General features: G+C 46.6%; 1 protein-coding gene across 1 annotated transcript in view; it reads right to left on the bottom strand.

The window, feature by feature from the left end:
* Positions 1-21,190, bottom strand: part of SEC14L1 (SEC14 like lipid binding 1) — a 527,341-nt gene that overhangs the window by 333,340 nt on the left and 172,811 nt on the right. The gene's annotated exons all lie outside the window — the stretch shown is intronic.

Genomic DNA, 21,190 nt, shown 5'->3' with positions numbered 1-21,190 from the left:
AGGATAAACAAGACAGCATGTGGCACATACACTCATGTGAAGTGCAGTTTTCAGTAAAAAAAAATTAAAAATGTACTAAAACATACCAATAAACCACATTAAATTCAATATATTTGTGAGAAAGTGCCATCTTTCCTGCGTGGTATGCCTTAGCCAGTCAGAGGAGGAAAGGGAGGAGGAGGATAAACCCCCCACAGTCATCCCTAAAAAGGAGAGGGCCCACATACCCTTAACCCTAAACTCCAAGAATCAACCTCTGGGAACCTAGGAACCACACAGGTGGACCAGGTCTCAGGGAAAACATTGGGAATAGCCCCAATGAAGAGGACAGCTTTTTAGCAAAGCTGGCCAAGAGATTAGACCTAGAGTCCAGACTCCTGGCTCTAGAGAAGCAAAGGAAATAGATGGGTTTAGCACCCATCAATGGTGGCAGCAATACTAAAAATAAGGATAAAGAGCAGTCTTGTGATCCTGAAATCCCCAAACGGATTGTCCCTAAATTTGAGGAAGGTGATGACATCCCTAAATGGTTCACAGCCTCTCTGGGGGCACTCCTGTGGAAACTGTTCTCTGGTAACTGCAGAGACAGGCTTCTGACCCTCTCTGGGCCAGATGCAGGGTCCTATGACCTCATGAAGAAGACTCTGATTGAGGACTTTGGGCTCACCACTGAGGAGTATAGAATTAGATTATGGGGGGCTCACAAAACCCAGACCAGTCCTGAATTGATTGTGTAGACTACTCCGTGAAGACACTGGATGGTTGGTTAACTGGACACAATGTGCATGATTTTACTGGACTTTACAATTTGTTTATGAAGGAACATACACTAAGTAATTGCACAAATGAAAAGTTACAGCAGCATTTGGTAGACCTAGGTCTAATTTCTCCCGACGAATTGGAAAAGAAGGCAGACCACTGGTGACAAGGACAGCCACTGGGGGTGACCAGAAGAAGGTGGTTACAAACCTTCCCTAGAGGAAAGGTGGTGAGAATCCCCCAGATAATAAGTCTGAGGCTTCTAAAGGGCCCCAAAAACCTGTACAAGTGAATGAGTCCCAAACTACTCCCTATGTGCCTCAGCCCTATAAGGGGAAGAACTTTAATCCTTTAAAGGCCTGGTGCAACTACTGTAAGAAGTTGGGACACTTAAATGTAGATAAATCTTCCCCCCACAACAAAGCCCCTAAGGCACTCAGTCAAGCTAAAAATGAAGGGGCAAGTCTACAGATGGGATCACCAGTGTGCCCAGAGCAAATCAGGATGCACACTGAAGCAGTTGTAGTTTCAGAAGGGGAAGTTGAGTTCGCCACTGTAGCTGTGTGGCCACCCAACTTAAAGAAGTATTTGCAATACCCCTGGGTTGAAGGAACTAGGATAGAAGCTCTGAGGGATACAGGTGCCAGTGTCACTATGGTGAGAGACACACTGGTTTCCCCTGTGCAATACTTGATTGGGAAAACCTACCCAGTCACCAATGCTGACAGTGTTACCACTAATCATCCAATGGCTATGGTGACATTAGGCTGGGGAGGGGAGGGGAGGGTGGATGGGGAGGGGGAGGTAGGTGGTGGCTGGCCTGAAACAGGTAGTGGTCTCTCAAAAGTTACCAGCTGCATGTCTGCTTGGAAATGATCTGGAAACCTCAGCCTGGGCTGAGGTTGAGTCAAAAACCCATGCAGCCATGCTGGGTATCCCTGAATTGGTGTGTGTGCAAACCAGAGCACAGGGCAAGAGGAAGGGTGAAAAAGTGGGTTTGGAGCCTGAAAGTATGGCCCAATCCACCAAGAGAAAAGGTACGAAGACTGGGGGACCAGCTTCTGTTCAGCAAACAACTCAGGACTCCTCTCCTCAGGAAGAGGACTTGGAAACCCTAGAGGAAAATGAGGCCATGGAGCACGAGCCTTACCAGGTGGAACTCTTGGGCCCAGGGGGACCCACTCGGAAGAGCTGTGCCAGGGTCAGCAAGACAGTCCCACTCTTGAAAGCCTGAGACAGCAAGCTGTTTCAGAAGCACAGGGAGATGTCAGTGGTACCCACAGAGCTTATTGGGAAGAGGGATTACTGTATGCTGAGGCAGGAACACCCACTCCTGGAGCCACCAGGAGAGTGGTAGTGCCACAGAAGTACAGGGAGGTCCGAAGGTTGGTTCATGACTTCCCCCTAGCTGGACATATGGGGCAAACCAAAACTTGGGAAAGGCTAGGTAGACACCTCTACTGGCCCCCAGATGCACCAAAAGGTGAAAGAGTTGTTAGCTCCTGTGTTACCTGTCAGGCCAGTGGCAAGACAGATGGCCACCCAAAGCCCCCCCTGGTACCACTGCCTGTGGTGGGGGTTCCCTTTGAAAGGGTAGGTGTGGATATTGTGGGCCCACTTGAACCTCCCACAGCCTCAGGGAACAAGTGAATTCTAGTAGTAGTGGATCATGCTACTAGGTACCCTGAAACCATTCCACTTAGGACTACTACAGCTCCTGCAGTAGCCAGGGCCCTCCTGGGTGTCTTCACCAGGGTAGCATTTCCTAAGGAGGTGGCTTCAGACAGAGGTTCCAACTTCATGTCTGATTACCTGAAACACATGTGGAAGGAGTGTGGAGTGCAGTACAAGTTTACTACCCCATCCACAAACCAATGGCCTTGTTGAGAGATTCAACAAGACATTGAATGGCATGATCATGGGACTCCCTGAAAAAAGAGGAGATGGGATGTCCTGTTGCCATGTCTGCTTTTCGCGCACACCGAAGTGCCACAGAAGGGAGTAGGGATTTCCCCCTTTGAACTTCTATTTGGTCATACTGTGAGGGGACCACTCCGTCTCGTAAAAGAGGGTTGGGAGAGGCTTCTACAAGAACCCAAGCAAGACATTATGGACTTTGTACTTGGCCTAAGGTCCAGAATGGCTGAGTACATGGAAAAGGCATCCTAGAATCTTGAGGCCAGCCAGGAGCTTCAGAAGCACTGGTATGACCAAAAAGCTGCACTGGTTGAATTTAACCAAGGGTACTTCAGGATAGATGGAGTGGCCTTTACCCTATCCTAGAAAAGAAGAGTGAGGTCACTTACTTAATTGACCTGGGCACCAGCAGGACACCCAGAAGGGTTATCCATGTGAACTGCCCTAAGCTCTACAATGACAGGGCTGACATCACCATGCTGATGGTGACTGATGAAGAACAGGAAGCAGAGAGTGAACCTCTCCCTGATCTCCTCTCCTACAGCCCAAAAGATGGGTCAGTGGATGGAGTTGTCTTTTCAGACACCCTCTCTGCCCAACAGCAGGCTGACTGCAAGCAAGTATTGCAACAGTATGCTAGTCTCTTTTCCCTGACCCCTGGTCTGACAAACTGGTGTACTCATGATGTGGGCACTGGTGACAGTACACCTGTCAATAACAAGATCTATCGACAGTCAGATCAAGTCAAGGAAAGCATCAAAGCTGAAGTCAGCAAGATGCTGGAGTTAGGGGTTATTGGACCCTCTGAAAGCCCCTGGGCTAGCCCAGTGGTTCTGATCCAAAAGCCTCATCCACAGGGTTGAAAGAGAGAAATGAGGTTCTGTGTGGTCTACAGAGTGCTCAACTCTGTAACCAAGACAGATGTTCACCCTATCCTAAGAGCAGATGAACTGATAAGACAAATTGGGGGCAGCCACATTTCTCAGTACCTTTGACTTAACTGCAGGGTACTGGCAGATTGGCATTGCCCCAGGAGCAAAAGAGAAAACAGCATTCTCCACACCCGATGGGCACTATCAGTTTACTGTAATGCCTTTTCTGTTAAGGAATGCCATTGCCACCTTCCAGAGGTTGGTGAATCAAGTTCTGGCTGGGTTGGAATCCTTTAGTGCAGCTTATCTTGATTATATTGTGGTCTTTAGCTCCACCTGGCAGGATCACCTGATCCACCTTGGGAAGGTTTTAAAAGCCCTGCAATCTGCAGGCCTAACTATCAAGGCATCCAAATGCCAGATAGGGAGGGCACTGTAGTGTACTTGGGCCACCTTGTTGGTGGAGGCCAGGTACAGACCTTACAGCCCAATATCCAGCCCATCCTGGACTGGGCAGCTCCAACAACCCAGATCCAAGACAGGGCATTCCTTGGCTTGACTGGGTATTACAGGAGGTTTGTGAAGGGGTATGGGTCCATTGTGACTCCCCTCACAGAACTCACTACCAAAAAGATGCCCAAGAAAATCAACTGGACTGTAAGTTGCCAAAAGGCTTTTGACACCCTGAAAGAAGCAATGTGCTCAGCACCAATTCTAAAAGCACCAGATTATGCCAAACAATTCATAGTGCAGACTGATGCCTCTGAGCTAGGGATAGGAGCGGTCCTATCCCAGACCAATGATGAAGGCCAAGACCAACCTGTTGGTTTTATAAGCAGAAGGCTTCTCCCCAGAGAGCAGCGTTGGAGTGCCGTTGAGAGGGAGCCCTTTGCTGTGGTTTGGTCCCTGAAGAAGTGGAGGCCCTACTTGTTTGGAACTCACTTCCTGGTTCAAACTGACCACAGACCTCTCAGATGGCTAATGCAAATAAAATGAGGGAATCCAAATCTAATAAGATGGGCCATCTCCCTACAGGGAATGGACTTTGAAGTGGAACACAGACCGGGGACTGCCCATGCCAATGCAGATGGACTTTCCAGGTTCTTCCACTTAGAGAATGAAGACTCCCTAGGGCAAGGTTAGTATCATCACCTTTCGTTTGTTGGGCGGGAGGGGTCGGGGGGGGGATTGAGTGAGAAAGGGCCATCTTTCTTGCATGGTATGCCCCCACTTTTTGCTGAATTTCTGATGTACTATGACTGAGTGTGCCCTGGGATCCAGGGCCGGTGCTCCTTCCCTAAACCGATATTGAAACCTAAACCCAATTGGCCTCTCTGGCCACAGGTATGCCCCTGGTGAATGATACCCTAGGTACCCAGGGCACTGTAACCAGAGAAGGCCCTTAAGTACTGCAGCACTTATTGTGCCACCCTTTGAGGCCGTGTACCCCGACACACACACTGGTGCAGAACTAAAGAGAGAGTCGAAATGGCACACATCCCTGTGTGCCATGCCCACAAACACGCTGCCCTGGCATACCTCAGTCACCCCTCTAGCTGGGTGCTCTATGCCAGTGGTGTGGGCACAGGTGCAAGAGCCCTGTGCCCCTACAGTACCCAGGGCCATTCCTGGGCACTAAGTGCAGTGATGCCATTAAGAGTATATGGTGCTGGGAGGTTGTCATTACGAACTCCACAGCACCATAATGGCTACACTGAAGACTGAGAAGTTTGGTATCAAACATCTCAGCATATTAAACCCACACTGATGCCAGTGTGGGATTTAATGTAACATGCACTACAGAGGGCATCTTAGAAATGCCCCCTGAAACCTAACCAACTCCCAGTGTCCTGACTACGTGGCTACCCAGGCTGACACAACTAGACATCTTTCGGCACCCCTGGGTCGAGAGCTTGCCACTCTCAGGGGCCTGAAACAATGCACATCCTGGGACGAGGTGCCAAGGCTCCTCCCCAAGGATGGGCAGGGGAAGCTTCAAAGGCATGCCGCCTTTTGTCAGCTTTTTCAGGCCAATTGCTGTACTCAGCAACTGGCCCCCACCGGTTCTGACCCCCACTCTGGCGGGAAGACAGGCGGGAAACCCTAAGTGAGGAAAGGAGGTGCGCCAGCCTCTGCCAACCCAACCCCTCAGGTGGGAGAATCGAGGTGAAGCATAACTCCGGGCTCTGCCATCTTGAGGATGGGGAGCCCTTCCCAATCAGAGATCGACTCCGGCCCCCTCCCACAAGAGAGGAGCAGGATAGGGGTGTACTTAGCCCAGGACAGGGACATATTGGTCCCTACCCTTGCCCTACCTGTAACGCCCCTAAATTTAGTATTTAGGGGCACCCTGAACCTTCCTTCCTCAGATTTCGATTCCGAAACAAGAACAAGATGAAAGAAGACCTGCCGTGCAGCTGCTAACAAGAGGACGACACCAACTGACTTGGCCCCAGCCCTACAGGCCTGTCGACCCTCGAACCTGCTCCTGCTAAACCCCGGCCTCTCCTGTGGTCAGCAACCTCAAAAACCCCAGAGGACCTGACTGCCTTGCTCATCAAAAGACTGGGACTCCCACCAGCAGTGGTTCTGCTCAAACAAGCAACCCCCCTGGTGCCAGCCAGGAACCGCGAATCCAGCACAATCGGCACCCGCCGAGCCTGCCCTGTGCCTGAGTTAACGAAGACCACCAGGACGTCCCCCCGGCGATTGTGACTTGAAATCCAGTGCCCAAGGACCCTCCTCGACGCTCCTGATGACGCTTGCAGCCTCACAACAAGAGACCCCTCCAACCGCGACCAGCTGAGTGTAAGATTTCCCGACACCCAAAGACACCCCTGCACCCGGCGCCCCACGGCCCCCTGTGCCAAACTCCTGGGTGGCTACCTAACCTACAGCTTCCCAACTTACCTCTCAAAGTGGTGGTCGCACCTGAAGAATCTCCGTTCTCAAGTCTGCAGTCTTTATTCAACATCCAGCTTTCCCGTTGAAACACATTGGGCGCCAGACGGCACAAAAGCATCCTGCACCCAGCCGCCCGAGTGCCATGGGAGTGCAGCATCTGTCCTATTCTACTTACCCACTTGCCCTGTGTAAGTGACCATGAGCTCTGCTCCCACAGCTGCGTGGCCTGCCTGCTAGCAGCCACCAACCGAAGGCCCCCTATCCTCCATAGGATAACATTGGGCCTACTCACTCTGCACCCGGCTGCCCCTATGCCGCTGAGGGTGTAACAACTGTACTTACCTGACCCTGGGGGACCCCTGAGTCTACCCTCAGAACCTTAACTCTCCATAGGGTAACATTGGCTGGGTTTCACTCAGAATGTCTTCTAAGTGCGGAATTTTGCAACTTTAAAATATTCACTAAAAATCAGCCGATCAACGAAAACAAAATTACTCACCTGCTACCAGGAGAGATCCCAGTGCAGTATCTTTGAGCCCAGCACTGAACCTAAAAAGTAATTTTAACTAACTTACCGTTAACTTGACTTTCCTCAATAGGATAACATTACTTGGTTTTCACCAAAATTTCTTCTAAGTGTCGATTTTCACAACGTACAAATATTCCTTAAAAATTGGCTGTGTAACAAAAACGATTTCTTTCAACTGTTTACAGGAAATGCACCAGAGCTGAATCCAGGATCCAGCCCTGAGTAAGAAAAACATTTGTAAAGTGATTTTATTGTATTTACTTAAAACTTCCCATTGAGCTCAATGTTATTTTGTGTTTAACTTGTGTTGCATATTGCAACAACTGTGTCAATTGCATTTAAAAGTCAACTGCTATTTGAAAGTATTCAATTTGCACATCTCATTCTGAGAAAGTATTTATGGTACATACTTGTAGTTCTAAAATACACAACTATATATTTTTATATACAAAACAATTGGCCTAGAGTTCAGTTCTTGAGTGTGTGAGACCATTTGCTGACTGAGTGTGTACAACAAATGCTATACACTGTCCTCTGATACTGCCTTACTGCTCGACCAAGGTACCACTTTGAGAGTAAGGTTATATCTAACTTTAGCCTCTGACATACATCTGGGGACTGTGGTCTCTGTGCACACTCAACCTTACTTTGGTGTAATATATATAGAGCCACTTTCTTACAATATTCAATTAATTTATTAATGTATTTTAACAATCAATAACTAAAGATGTTTGATATTTCAACATCAACAGCTGATATTGTCAGGGTCTTCCCGAGGCTATCATTTAGCTCTTCTGTGCAGAATGAGCAAAGAATGAAACATTTCCTAGCAATCGTAAAATAAAGTTTACATTTTATTAAAGACACAGAGGAAAGGGTTATGCCACACATTCTTAATTTTAACAGCAGCCATATTTAACAACATATAAAACTATATTTCCCATCACCCATGGGAAAATAAGAACAAATAATGCACTGTCCAAACTGCATCCAGAATGACACTTATGAGTCTCCATCCACCAATGCCTGTCCTCTTCATTTCTGCTACCAAAGCGGACAATGGAACAACTTACTCCTATTTGGACGACTCTGATTATGCCAGAACCAATGAATCAACCATTCAAACCTAGACCTTAGATGAACTAATAAGCATTGCAGTGTACAGTGACAAAGAAACATTGAAAGGGCTAATATCCTACAAAAAGTAAAAGTAGGTTGACTTAACAAACATGTAAATTGATTGAGACACTTTACTTACACCTTTAATGGAACATCTGTCTCTCTGGGCGGGAGATGAGTATTGAGGAGATGGTGGGATTATCCTTGCCTGTATCCTTAATAGAACTGAAATTTTCCTTTACGATTGCTAGAATATTTTTCATTCTACGTCACGACCAGGAGGTTAGGATTATGCCAGTTTAAAGCGTGTCTACCACCAGGGTTGCAATAGAGGGAACTGGTTTTAAATACAACCTCTAAAAAGGTTGACTCTGAATACCAACCCACGGCATGATGTCCTCTAATCGCACCTCAAGGACAAACGCTTCTAACGACATAGCCCCTCTGGTGCAATAGGCTCCACACATTTTCGTGCCAAAAACTGCTTCTTGTATGGCCCACAAAACCCAACGTGCAATGGTTGGGGAGGAGACTGCCTTATCTGGCTTACAAAGAGTATTGAATAAGCAACTGTCTCCCCATGAGACTGACATTCACCTATCGGTGTCTCATAGTTCTTGACACAATGGACTACACATAATTTTGGGGAACCAGGGAAAGCCAGGTAGGAGATGATCCTGGAGTTGCACTTCTGATGAGACAGATGAAAGCATACTGCATCAGGAGTAAAAGTACGCCCAGTGATATCCAGAGCCCGGACATCTGAGACCCTGCGACAAGAAACCAGGCATAACAAAGTCGCCAATTTGGCAGACAACTGTTTCCTTGAAAGGTATTTGTTCCAAGGCCAGAAAAGGAAGAGATTCAACACCTTGTTAACATACCAAAGAACCAAATAACTCAGCTCTGGAGAAAGAGCCAACCTGATGCCCCTGAGAAGTGTCTGTACTAGCGGATGCTCACCAATGGGATAGCCTCCCACATGGGGATGTCCAGTGGATATCCTGGATTAAAGTGTTGACCGACCTATAGGTCAAACCTTCCACTGCCAAAAAAGCCAGGAAATTCAGGGTGTGGACAAGGTCCAACCTGACTCCGTTGCAGACCACCCAACCAACGGGAACTGGCTGAGCGGTATCATTTAACCATATTCTCCCACCAGGCTTGGGGGAGAAGGTCCGCAGAATTGCACAAAAGTCCTGGAACTTGCCAGAGTGCCCTGTAATCCTCCATGCCATAACCGGGAGGGACCCGCTGGCCATCAACAGGTGGGGATGCCTGGAGGGATTCTTGAGGAGATATGAATATTGGGGTAGACGGATTGGAAAATTCCAGGAAAGTTCCAGAGAAACAAAAACTAGATTTGTGACTTCCAAATTTGGAGTTACTACCACCAGATCTGCCTGATGTCTGCACGTTTGTGCCGTGAGCCTCATTACCATCGCGAATGGTGGAAAGGCATAGCCTATCTCCTTGGACCAGTCTTGGAGACATGCATCGGTCGATGTTGCATCGGCTTGTGGTCTCCAACTGAAGTACCATGGAAGCTGATGGTCTAGCCGGGATGCAAAGAGATCAATCGTAAAAGGACTCCACTGGCCTGATGAAGTCTGAAAAGCTCCCAAAGCTAGTTTCCATAGACTCGTGTCCTTGAGATGACGAGACTGCCAGTCCCCTACTTGGCTGGCAGAGCCCAGGAGATGCTCAGCCACCACAGACACATGATGATCGAGGCAGTACTACTAAAAGCTCTTCGCCAGATCTGACAAAGCTCCTGAAGGAGTGCCCTCTAGATGTAGGATTTAGTGGACCACTGCCACATTGTCCATCTTTAGAAGTATGCAGCATTGGGTGCGTTTTCTTGTCCAACATCTCACTGCGAAAGAACTTGCCATCAATTCCAGGCAGTTGATGTACAGGGCCTGCTCTGAGGTGGAACATATGCCACCGGTGGTGAGCTCCCCACAACATGTGCCTGAGTCATTGGAGTAGGCCTCCATGTGTGCGAGCCACCCCCCGCAACTTGTCTCTGGCTCCGTTCAAGAGAGGAACATGTTGAGCGTATGTAAGGTCCCGGAGCAGGTAAGACGTCTTCAGGGGTTGCAAATCCCAGAAGTACAGGGGACCCAGAAAAATTGCCTGGATGGGGGTGATGGGAGGGGGAGGAAGGGGGGACGGGGTGGGGGGACAGAAGGCTGACCACTCTGACTAACTGTCGGCCTGATGTGGAGGGCTTCTTAAGGGCCCTGCACACTTCAGGTCGTATCTTGGACATCCTGGATGGGAGACTCAGGGTTGATTCCACAGAGTCTACTTCTCGCAATTTGCTATAAATCTGAGAGACTGGAGAAGATCCACTGTGCTCCGCAGGTGCCTGTTCAGAGCCTGAGGGCATTGGTCCATCATGAGTATATCATCCAGGTATACTATCCTGAAGATTCCGGATTTGAACACCTTGGTGATGCCCCACGGAGCCGAGGAGCGGCCGAAGGTAAGGGAGCAGAACTCTACCGCCTGAACCCCCATTAAAACTGTACAACTAACAATGTGATGGGAATATTGGGACTGTCAGGTACGCATCCTTTAGATCCAAATGCACCAGCCAATTGTTGGGTCGAAGAAGGCCTCGGAGGAGATGAATGGCCACCATATGAAAGTCCTCCAAACATGAACAAAACATGCCAACCTGCCCCTCTAACTGCTTGTGAGAAATCAGTTTAAGACTCTCAGCGTGTGTTGGCGGAGGAACCACCTCCGTGGGACCCACCTCAGGATCCTCTGTGTCTTGAGTACCCCTTGGTGGAGTAGAATCGCCCAAAGGGTGCCGGGTCCTGCCATTGTCCTCTTCTTGAGGGCTGACCGCTACCAGGGGTCTGTGATTGCGGGCACACAGCAATGGCCAGCCCCAGCAAAACCCAGGGGGTAAAAATGCACTTAATCGATAAATGTGCTTTGTCAAACAAATAAAAGGCCGAGAACTTTGCTGAGCTCCTTAATGAAAGGCTCATTAACGAGTCAGCCATGCGCTACCGTTCCCGCCTTCAAGGTCGCCAAGTCCCCTGCGGGTCGGGTTTAGGATTAAGGAATGTCAAGGAAGGCCTTATTAAGTCTGGCAAAGGTGTCCAGATCTACCCAGGGTGCTGGCGTGGGTTCTCTGGATTTGCAGGCAGCCTAGGAAGTTGGGGGACGAAGGCCCAGGTTGGTCTTCCCTCGAATGCATGGGTTGGAGGCATTGTTGTGCATATGTTGAGAGTTTCCTCTTTAGTGGCGCCACATCGTCCGAGACCACCCTATAAATGGAGGCATCCACTGCCCCGAAGAACTCACCTGATATTGGGAAGTAGGATACCTCCTCTTCCTCAATGTAGGAGTTGTCATACTGCTCCATAGTAGGCAATCAGTGGGGGTTAGTAGGTCCCTAAGAAAACATGTATTTATTAGTTCAGAGGGCAATGACTGGTCTGGGGGGGGATGGGGACCCAGGTGAAAGGGGTAGCCAAGTTACAGATTGTTAAGATGTCGTACGCCTCTAATAGACACCAGGGAAGTGTTGGGATTCCAGGCCATGAGGGAGCAACCTGGGTGGATCATGTGCGGTCAGAACATGCTCGGTCTAGGCACTGAGAAAATTGCTGAAAGCATTGTCCGAACCGCGCTCTAGGGAGAAAAGTACCCACTTGGATGCCGTACAGCACAAAGATGTGCACCCTCTAGTTGTCGGAGGACTGCAGTGCGTCTGCCCCTGCAGTTCCGAAGGCCGCTGACAAGAACTAATATACTGATAAGCTACTACAAAGGAGCGACAGAGCATACCCACAGCCGCTGCTGAAAGGAATACGCAGTGCCAAGTAAAAATGCATAAGCTCTACTAATCGCTGGATGTTGACTGGACAGTGCATTGTTTGTTCTAATTTCCCCATGGATGATGGGAAATATAGTTTAATATATGAAATAAGTCTGCATTAAAATAGACAAAGTAAGTGTGGCATAATCCTCGCCTCGAAGTCCTGGCATAGAATACCAAAAAAGTTTGAACAGAAGCATCAGCTCAGGAAGCAATCAAACAAAAGGCAGTTGATGTGTCTGCCTATCACATTGATAAAGCAATCAGCAATAAATTAGACAACTTTGCCAGGCGCACCATGTCCCTTGTATCTTTTACAACAGCAATTATCATGCAAGCGCTTTTATTTTTCTGAGTGTCTGTGAAGCTGTAGTAGACTCACAACATTAATCTTTTCGTGCAAATTGAGACCTGTATTGGGAGATATGAAAAAACCTAAACTGTTAGAAAATTGAAGGACAGACAGTTTCCTGACCTAAACACATCACCCAAGCTACATTTAACACTCAGTCAAACTATAATGGCCACATTACGACAGGTAGGAAAGTTGTTACACCACACTCCCCAAATATGCATCATTAATGCAGAAATTTATCTTGAAGAAAGCACTGATGTCAACCATTTTAATCAATGTTATATCAAGAGCAGTTCTAATAACAGCTACTGATAAGTAGATAAAGTTTCTTAATTCTGAACAGTAGGAAAAGTTTAACAATCTGATCTAGAGTCATGTGTGCACAATTAGGTTAAAGGATACACTTACTTGTATTCCTTAAAATATGTGCTAAATGAAAATTACTTGTAGTCCTAGTTCTGCACTGTAGGAATCTTCATTGAAGTCATAAATATTAAATAGTTCCCTGATGCATGTCGACCTCCGATGCAACAACCTTTATTACAAACGTGTGCTCTACAGCATTTTAAATGTAAAAAAAAGTTACATCTATCACAGAGGGAAAAGTGCAGGCTTACATTGAAAAGATGTGGAACAAAACAGCTGTCACTTAAAGAATCAAGGAGCTTCTACTAACTGTAGAAAGCTGGTTCTTTATATAGAGGACCAGAAAGAGGTACACTGAGTACAGAGTACAGGCAAACCCCAAAGAAATTAGAGGCACAAATGACACCCCAAATGCTCTTTTGTGAAATTGTGGGCGAACAGTTAGGCATATCAGAGGGTACTGCTAAGCATTTATTGTTCACACAAAGGCAGCAAGTGAGACAAACTCAATAAAGAAATTTGACACCAATTTATAAAAATAGCATATACTTTTATATGAATTTAAATACCAAGATCATCGGAATCAGGTAAGTTCTTTTTGAGTTATGAATTTTTGCAGTTTTCAAAAGTTGATAGTGCAATTTTTGGTATACTATCGGGGAAAAAATATGTACTGTATCCGAGCACTCAACAACTTATGGGACCAATCTTCTTCTTCTGAGGTGAATATGGGGAGGTGCAGAGGTGTTTTTCAGCAATGGGTGCCCAATGCTATCCTATAGGGGAAAAACATGTAATGCATTCGGGCACTTCACGGCGAGCTATGGGACCAACCTCATGGTCTTAAAGTGAGTATGGGGCAAGGTCCAAGGCCACACCATTAGGTCACCTCGGGAGGCTCTGTGCCGAGCTGTTGAAGATGTGTGTTAAGGCATTTGGTGTCTCATTCACTTTAATACTGAACAGTCCGGTTGAAAAGAAGTTGCAAGCTAAGACATGGAGACCAGTAAGGTTGAGCCCACAAGGGGGGGCTCAGGTCGCACAATGCTTGGGGACACTTTTGGTCCTCTTCTCATAGGGCCAGGGCAGACGGGTGCAGAGGTGTTCTGAGGTGTCAGGTTTTCGTCACCGGACACACTCACAGTAGAGGCTGCAGGTGGCGTCGGTGAGTCCACTGTGGGCAAACTCAAGTTGGGCTTTGAATCTGGAGGGTTGGGGGACCACCCTGGCACCATTGGCTAATTTCAACTCAGGCTCGGGGGCACGGGTGCAGTGGTGCTTTCTAGTGTCGGGCTTGCGGCGGTCTGGGGTCCTCACAGTTATTTTGAGGGCCTGCAGGAGTTCCTGGGTCTTTTTTGAAGGCAAGCAGTCCTCCCAGGCTTTTGAAGGCATAGCAGCTGCAGGACGAGACTACTTTAGCGCACCCTGGTGGGAATAGCAGACAAGCCGGCACGGTTGGCGCCAAGTCAGTTGCTTAAACAGAGTCCTCGCTTCTTGTGGCTCTTTGATGTCCTTAGGTAAGCAGGAATATGATTTCCTGGAACCAGGAGCTTCCCTAGATACTAGATTTAGGAGCATTAGTGGTGTGTAGGGTAGTAGCCAATGGGTTACTTACCCATGGGGTCACAGCGCCCACTATATTACCACTTTATGTGAGAAGTGGGCATAACCCTGTCCCAGAATTAAAAATTCTGCCATCAACAAGATGGCAGACTTTTACATTTCAAATCCACATCAGGTAGCCCACCTGACTACTAATTTTCTCGCCTGTCCTGGCGCCAAAGGGGCCCTGGTAATGGGGTTGACATCCCCTTACCACTGAGGGAATCCAGGTCTGCATACGGTGGGCTCTTTGAAGCTCCCTGCCTCGGAATGCTAATTTTCCAGCCTTCCTGGAAGAGGTGTAAAACCCCTCCCTCCAGAGCAGGCATTGTTTCTGACCTCCTGAGAGCGTGATCTTTCACCCATGGGGGTCAGAAACTTGTCTGTGGTGGCAGGCCGGACTGGACCAGTCAGCCAGCACACTACAGGGCTGGTAGGTTTCAGGAGATATCTCTAAAGTACCCTCTGGGTACATGTATTAATAAATCCATCACTGGAATCAGTGTGGGTTTATCTATATGAGGTGTTTGGTACCGAGCACCATATGTTTCAGTGAAGCCATTATGTAGCTGGGGAACTCGTTTTGACCAGTGTCCAGTACATACCTTAATATGGCTTCCCTGCTCACTTGCAATATCCAGTATTAGAACTTGACATCACAGGGGCATATCTGCTCATGCAGATATGTCCTCACATAAAATATAATGCACCCTGCCTTAAGGCTCAAAGGCCTGCTGTAGGGGCAACTTACATATATTAGATGCAGTGACTTTGGCATAACACACAGGAGTGTGCCCAGTCATGTTTTCACTCATGATTTGCACCATGTCACACAGTCTGCAACGGCAGTGTGTGTGAAATTTTTATGTGGGTCCCTTAAGATGGCATAAGGTATGATGCAGCCCTTTGGGGCCCTCGCTAGTACTCATGCCCTATGTCTCAGGGTTTCACTTACTAGGGACTTACAAGGGTGCTAAAGTCTTTAGCAAACTCAGGGATGTGGAATTCCTATAGCCCGACGCCCGGGACATATTGTTTGGGGTCAAGGGCAACAAGTTTTCATGTGTATTTTGTCCTTGGGACAGGTAGGCCCAACCCCCTACTGCACGAACCCTTTGGCTGCCAGTTAACAGTACCACATTATAGATAAGGGAAGGGCATTATCTAAAGTTAAGATAATGTGTGCCCATGCTGTTCAAACTTGTGTTTATGGTTCATTAATGCAAAGCCTTTATTATTAGGGTGTGAACTAAAAGTAAATGTTGTAACCTCGGTCTGCACTACTGAGGGTGGTTCCAGTATAAATGTGTACATACTTTTGCAATGTTTAGTAATATGAGGCTATGTATAATGCTCCCAGAATGCTCTCTGATTATATGCAAATATTTGCAGAAGCTTGAAAGCAAGAGTGATGATTCTTTCCTTTCAAAATAAAATGTTCACAAAAAGTAGAAATAAAACATTTGGCTAAAGTACTGTAAGATTTTAGGGACCATGTCCTTGAAGCATCATTTAGTAACATGTTGATGTAGGCTTGTATTTCCCAAAAATATTCATAATGGAAAATCAGTGTAACCAGTTTAAATAGGATTATAGGAAGCAAACATAAACAAGCATTGGCAAAGCCAGTAGGTCTGAAATTTATTGGTGGTAAGCCTTTTAGTTTTGCCAATGCGTGACTTGTTTAGGCATGGTTTTTGTAAAATCGAATCTGTGTGGGAGCTGCTGGACCCTCATATTCTAACAAGCATTGGCAAATGCAAAAATAGTTTTCGGTCTCAAAAAGCACACATTGCCACAGCAGTTTCGGGCACTGAACAAAAAATACTTTGTGTACCAATATGCTCTTTGTAAAAGAGCTGAATGCTGTCACTCAAAGTAAAGCCAGCTGATCTACCCAGAGAAATAGAGAGACAGACAAAACTTTATTATACACAAAAGGTCATGGTTAACGCCAGGCCTAATTAGAGGCCCAATTATTAAAGAAAGTCTTAAGAGTGCATCCATGGTATATATCCTCGCATTACATGCATATATACAGTTTCTGTGAATTCACAAGAATTTATATAAGTAGGCCTAGAAATATTTGTGAAGTGCATTTTAGCATGAGCAGATGTACATGCGTAGATTTGCTCATGTGAACATCTGAATGTTTCAAGTTCACTTTTCCTCCAACCAGTTTTTTCCCCAACCCTGGAAAACGTTTTATGTCTGCCACGGTCAGGAGTAAATGTCCAACCTTTTTCAGTTTGGGAAAAGATTAGCAAACAGTTGGTGAAAACCCCTAAAACATGCAAGTTAGTAGGTTTGCACAGACTCAAAAGGGAATTCCAACCCTGGAACTGTTGCTTTCCACTACCTTCAGCCCCGGTATGTAGACCTGCAGAAACGCAGCAACATAAGGGAATTGCTAGTATTCAAACCCTACTATCGTACAAGCCCTGGCATATTTAGAGGCTATGTCACAATGTTACATAATGAGATTGCTGCCGTAATTTGTCGCCGTGTTTCATGGCACAAAAGGGAAAAGTGGATTTTGTTACAGGACAAGTAGATTTATGAAGCAACCTGCCACGTGGACAAGTAGATATTTTATTAAATTCCACACCCCTGAAACTGTAGCACAATTCGACAACACCTTGCTTTGGATTAGGTGCACTGGCACAGTGGTCTGTTTAGCAGGTCTTGGTGCACTGTCAGAGTTGAAAATCAGCATCTAGTAGCTAAAAAGGGGTCAAAAAGCGGGGGGGGGGGGGGATACCTGCAACAAAAGTCCAGTTTCCTACACTACCTATAAATCACTTTACTGGTAGTTGATTTCCTTTTCCTCAGTCAATATCTATAATGGGGTAATTTAACAGTGGTAATTTAACAGTGATAAATTATAGGAATGTTATTCTGAAGGAATATTAACTGAATAATGAAAGCCCAAAATCAACCAGTCGGGAAGGCAGGTGGGTCATTTATGATTTCAAGGATGATTCCCATGCAGCAGAATCTGGACTACATTTAAGTGGCTATTTCTTCTACATTTTAGGATGTTCATTGAATGTAAATAAATGTATAGTATTTATATAGCGCACTTCTACCTGGAGGCCTCGTAGCGCTGTATTCATACCGCTGTGGAACCCATCCTGGCTATCCTGTGAAATATCCACTCCTGGGCACCCCCAAGGTGAAGCCAGGCATCCGAGCGCTGCTGGGGCCGTTGTGGAGATTAAGCATGCTATTGCCCAGAGTCACAGAGTGGGACCCATGATTAGACTAGGCACCGAGGCGAGAATTATCAGGTCCGGGGAATTAAGTCCGAGAGCCGCTGAGGCGGGAATTCAACCCTGGTCTCGGGCCAGACCTCTGCATCAGGGTCTGCCGCTCTAACCATTGAGCCACGCTTTAGACTGGAGTAGCAAGCTAATAACTATTGTCTTGTGCAGCTCTTGTTCAAACTAAATAATTCTTTAGGGTGGTTTGGCCTATTTTAGCAACAGCCTATGGATCCAAATCTAGGCAGTAGTGGTTTGTGGAAAGTATGCACTGATTTACAAATAGCAGCTTTGCAGACATCTGTTATGGGGTCATTTATAATTTAAGCTGCCATAGCTACAATCCATCTAAAAATAGACTATTTGGATGTGACCAACACCTGATGGATGTGTCTAGAACTACCAAACTATTGATTGGATTTTTTCTAAGCGTCTTTATTTTATATAGGTAAAAACTGCAATACTATTCTACAGGAGGCCCAGAAAGAGGGCAATAATCTTCAAGGTAAGCAAAATTCTAACTACGCCGGACTACACCAAGCTGGGTCAGCAATAGTGCAAGTTCTTTGAAGGGGTTCAACAAAAGTCAAGGGCCTTTTACTTGGGCTATCACCTTCTATATCCTGCCAAACTGAATGTACTCTTGCCATCGAAATCCTTTTTCTTTGATACCCCAGAGGTCGCATGGGATTGGGAGGCCAAGTAGAAAATAATGAAGGAAGACTGACTTCCCAGACAAAGCCCAGCAGGTGGTGCTGCAGCAGCAAAGATGAAATTTAAAGAACGGCGATGGAGACAATGCAGATTTAATAGACTGAAAAGTGCTGGGAAAGACTTGAAACCGGCCTCTGGTACAGAATCTAATTTTGCTGATAACACTTTGACCGCTAGTAAAGACTCATTAGACCGAACATGGATATATTTAAGCCAAAGCTCAATACTGGTGGTACATGCATCCAGAATCTGGCATGTACAAAATATATATTGTCTTTAAACCTGAACTGGACTCCGCAGCAATACCTTACCACTCTGAACTCCAGAATGATTGAACTTACTTAAAGTACAGCTGTTTGGGGAGGAGTGCCCACCGCACTGATTGCCTGTGAAGTTATGAGCTGGCATTCTGTCTGGTCTTCTTCTGGGGTCGGTATATCTACCTTAGGGCTCGGGCAGGGGGATGACATTGGGGATGGGGTGTAGTTGGGTGTTGGTCCTGTGTGCGCTTTAGCTTTCGGTGCCTCCCACACTGGTGGGCAGCAGCTACATTTTTGGGTTACTGGGGATGTTTTGGGGAGTTATGGTAGCATGGGTCTTTGGAATGATATGGTCCAACTGGTGGGCCCGCCACATGCTTTAATAAACAGGTGCTTCCTGTTATAGATGTATCAGATTAGGGGAGGAGGCAAGCCTACGTTATTGTTCCTGTGTAATTGTAACATTTTATTTTTACATGGCATTGCTTGCCACATCCCATGGCTCATTGCACCACACACAACACTCTGAATCAAATTAATTTGACACACAATGACAATATACTTGGCAACTAAGCGCTATGACGCAGATATTATTCTCCGTCAGGAAACCCAATTTTTCATGCAGGCTTAGTCAGGCAATCATTTTGAGTTGCCACTCTAAATGGTTCTGGACATGGCATGATCCTCAGGGGTGTTATTTGGCCATTATTGGAATGATGAGGGTAAATCCATCTCTACAATCAATGTGTATGCCTCCTCACCCCGCTTTGCTTGAAGGAGTGAGTTGCCTCATTTTGCAACTCCCAGTAGGAAGACTAATTATAGGTGGGGATTATAACAGGGTTGCTGAATGAACAGTGGACAGGTCAAGCTCACAAATACTGTACTGCAGGAGCCTACACACCTGGTGAGATTTCTAACTGCAGAGGGTTTATGGGATACATGGTGGCAGTTCCATCCACACCATTGCAGCTATACCTTTTACTAAGGACAACATAATACATATTCAAGGCTGGACTATCTTTTGATCGCTGAAGCAGATGTGGGCGGGTGGGGGGTGTGGGGAGAGTCATGCAGGTGCTTGGTAGGGCTTGCTTATCTGACCATTTCCCTGTGAAGCTGACAACGAAAGACATGGCTGGTGGTGAAATAAGTGATGACAGCTATGTGCATGGAGGTTACTAGACACAGATTTTAGAACGTACATTGTAGAAGAAACCGAAGGATACTTTGCACAAAATACTGGCTCTGTGCAATCGAGAATCATGCTTTGGGAAGCCTTCAGAGCACAAATAAAGGACAGAAGGATGAGCCACATAAAAGGGTAAAGCAATAGAAACTTACAAGATGTCTCACAGTAAGAATCCGCCCTGCTTATAGTGGAATTACACCACCACTGCTCACCTGACACAAACCTCAGATGTAATATAGCCCATCACTGAGCTAGAATTAAACATTTGTTAATTGATCGACCAGGATGTCAACCCAAAGCAGAATAGGTCAACGGAGGAATAAGACTTTGAAGATGCTGCACTGGTTATGTAAACATAAAGTGTCACCAGGCATGTTAATGGAAAAAGATGGCTGGATGGCCAACTGGTAACATGACACCGGTTGATCTAGCGTTTGCAACCCATTACACACTTTTATATACCAGGCGTGACCTTCCTAACTCTTTTGACACTGGCTGACTTTATCCACCATCTACTGGTGCACTGGCTCATCTGCAATGAGCACAATCTTTCAGAGAAATAAGTAAGTGGGCAACAATTGACTGAAGCCCCAGCATAGCTCCGGCAATGTTTGGGGGAGGGGAGAACTCCAGGTCATAACACACTCTGTGCTGAGTTTTTCAAACATACAGCCAAAAATGCAATAAAGGCAATAAAGGCAATGCTGGATGATGGGTCTTGGAGAATTACCATGTGACCAGATGCTTGGAGAAATCCCAATGACACCCCGGGGTCATACCGCTTATACCGAACAATATCATTAATACAGAATACAAAACCAGTCCAAAATTATTGGTTGTATGTTTGACAGCAGTAATCGAAACCCTGCTCCACCAGGACTAGAGTGGATCAGTTCCGGGCAAATCCACCAGACAGAACATTTGTAGGCTTCATAATGCACTGGCACTCGTGGACCAACTGCAGGGTCCTTTGGCACTGCTAATGGGGAACTCTGAGAAAGCCTTCAACTTGGTGGCCTCAGACTATCTTTTTGCAGTACTCCAAAAGGCCGGCGTCAGCCCTAGGGCTGCCCTCTCTCCCCTTCACTTTTTGCGGTGACTACCGGGTGGCTCTGGGTGGAAAGCCTTGGTGAAGGGTTCGGAGTGGGTGCCTGGAGTTTCCAGGAGAGTATTGCTCTAAGCAGATAATTTGCCAGTGTACCTCGGGCACAGATGACACGGTCTTCAAGATTCTGCAGATCATGGATGAGTTTTCCTGGCCTTAGAATGAGCCTGACTAAGTCAGAGTCTGATCAGAGTGGAGAGGTCATGCGGTGGGCTTCTGGACTGCAGGTCTCCAATAAGGATTTCAAATATTTAGAAGTGTGTATCACGCGTAAGGAAGACAGGACATGGGACTGTAACATACTTGAGCAACTCTCCAGACTAACTAGAGATCTATACTTCTGGTCACCGCCTCCTTTTGTGCATTATTGGTAAAGCAGCCATATTTAA

Source organism: Lissotriton helveticus, chromosome 7 (assembly GCF_964261635.1).
Source record: "Lissotriton helveticus chromosome 7, aLisHel1.1, whole genome shotgun sequence".
Lineage (NCBI taxonomy): Eukaryota > Metazoa > Chordata > Amphibia > Caudata > Salamandridae > Lissotriton > Lissotriton helveticus.
Note: the sequence above shows the minus strand (reverse complement) of the source record. Positions and strands in the feature narration are given on the sequence as shown.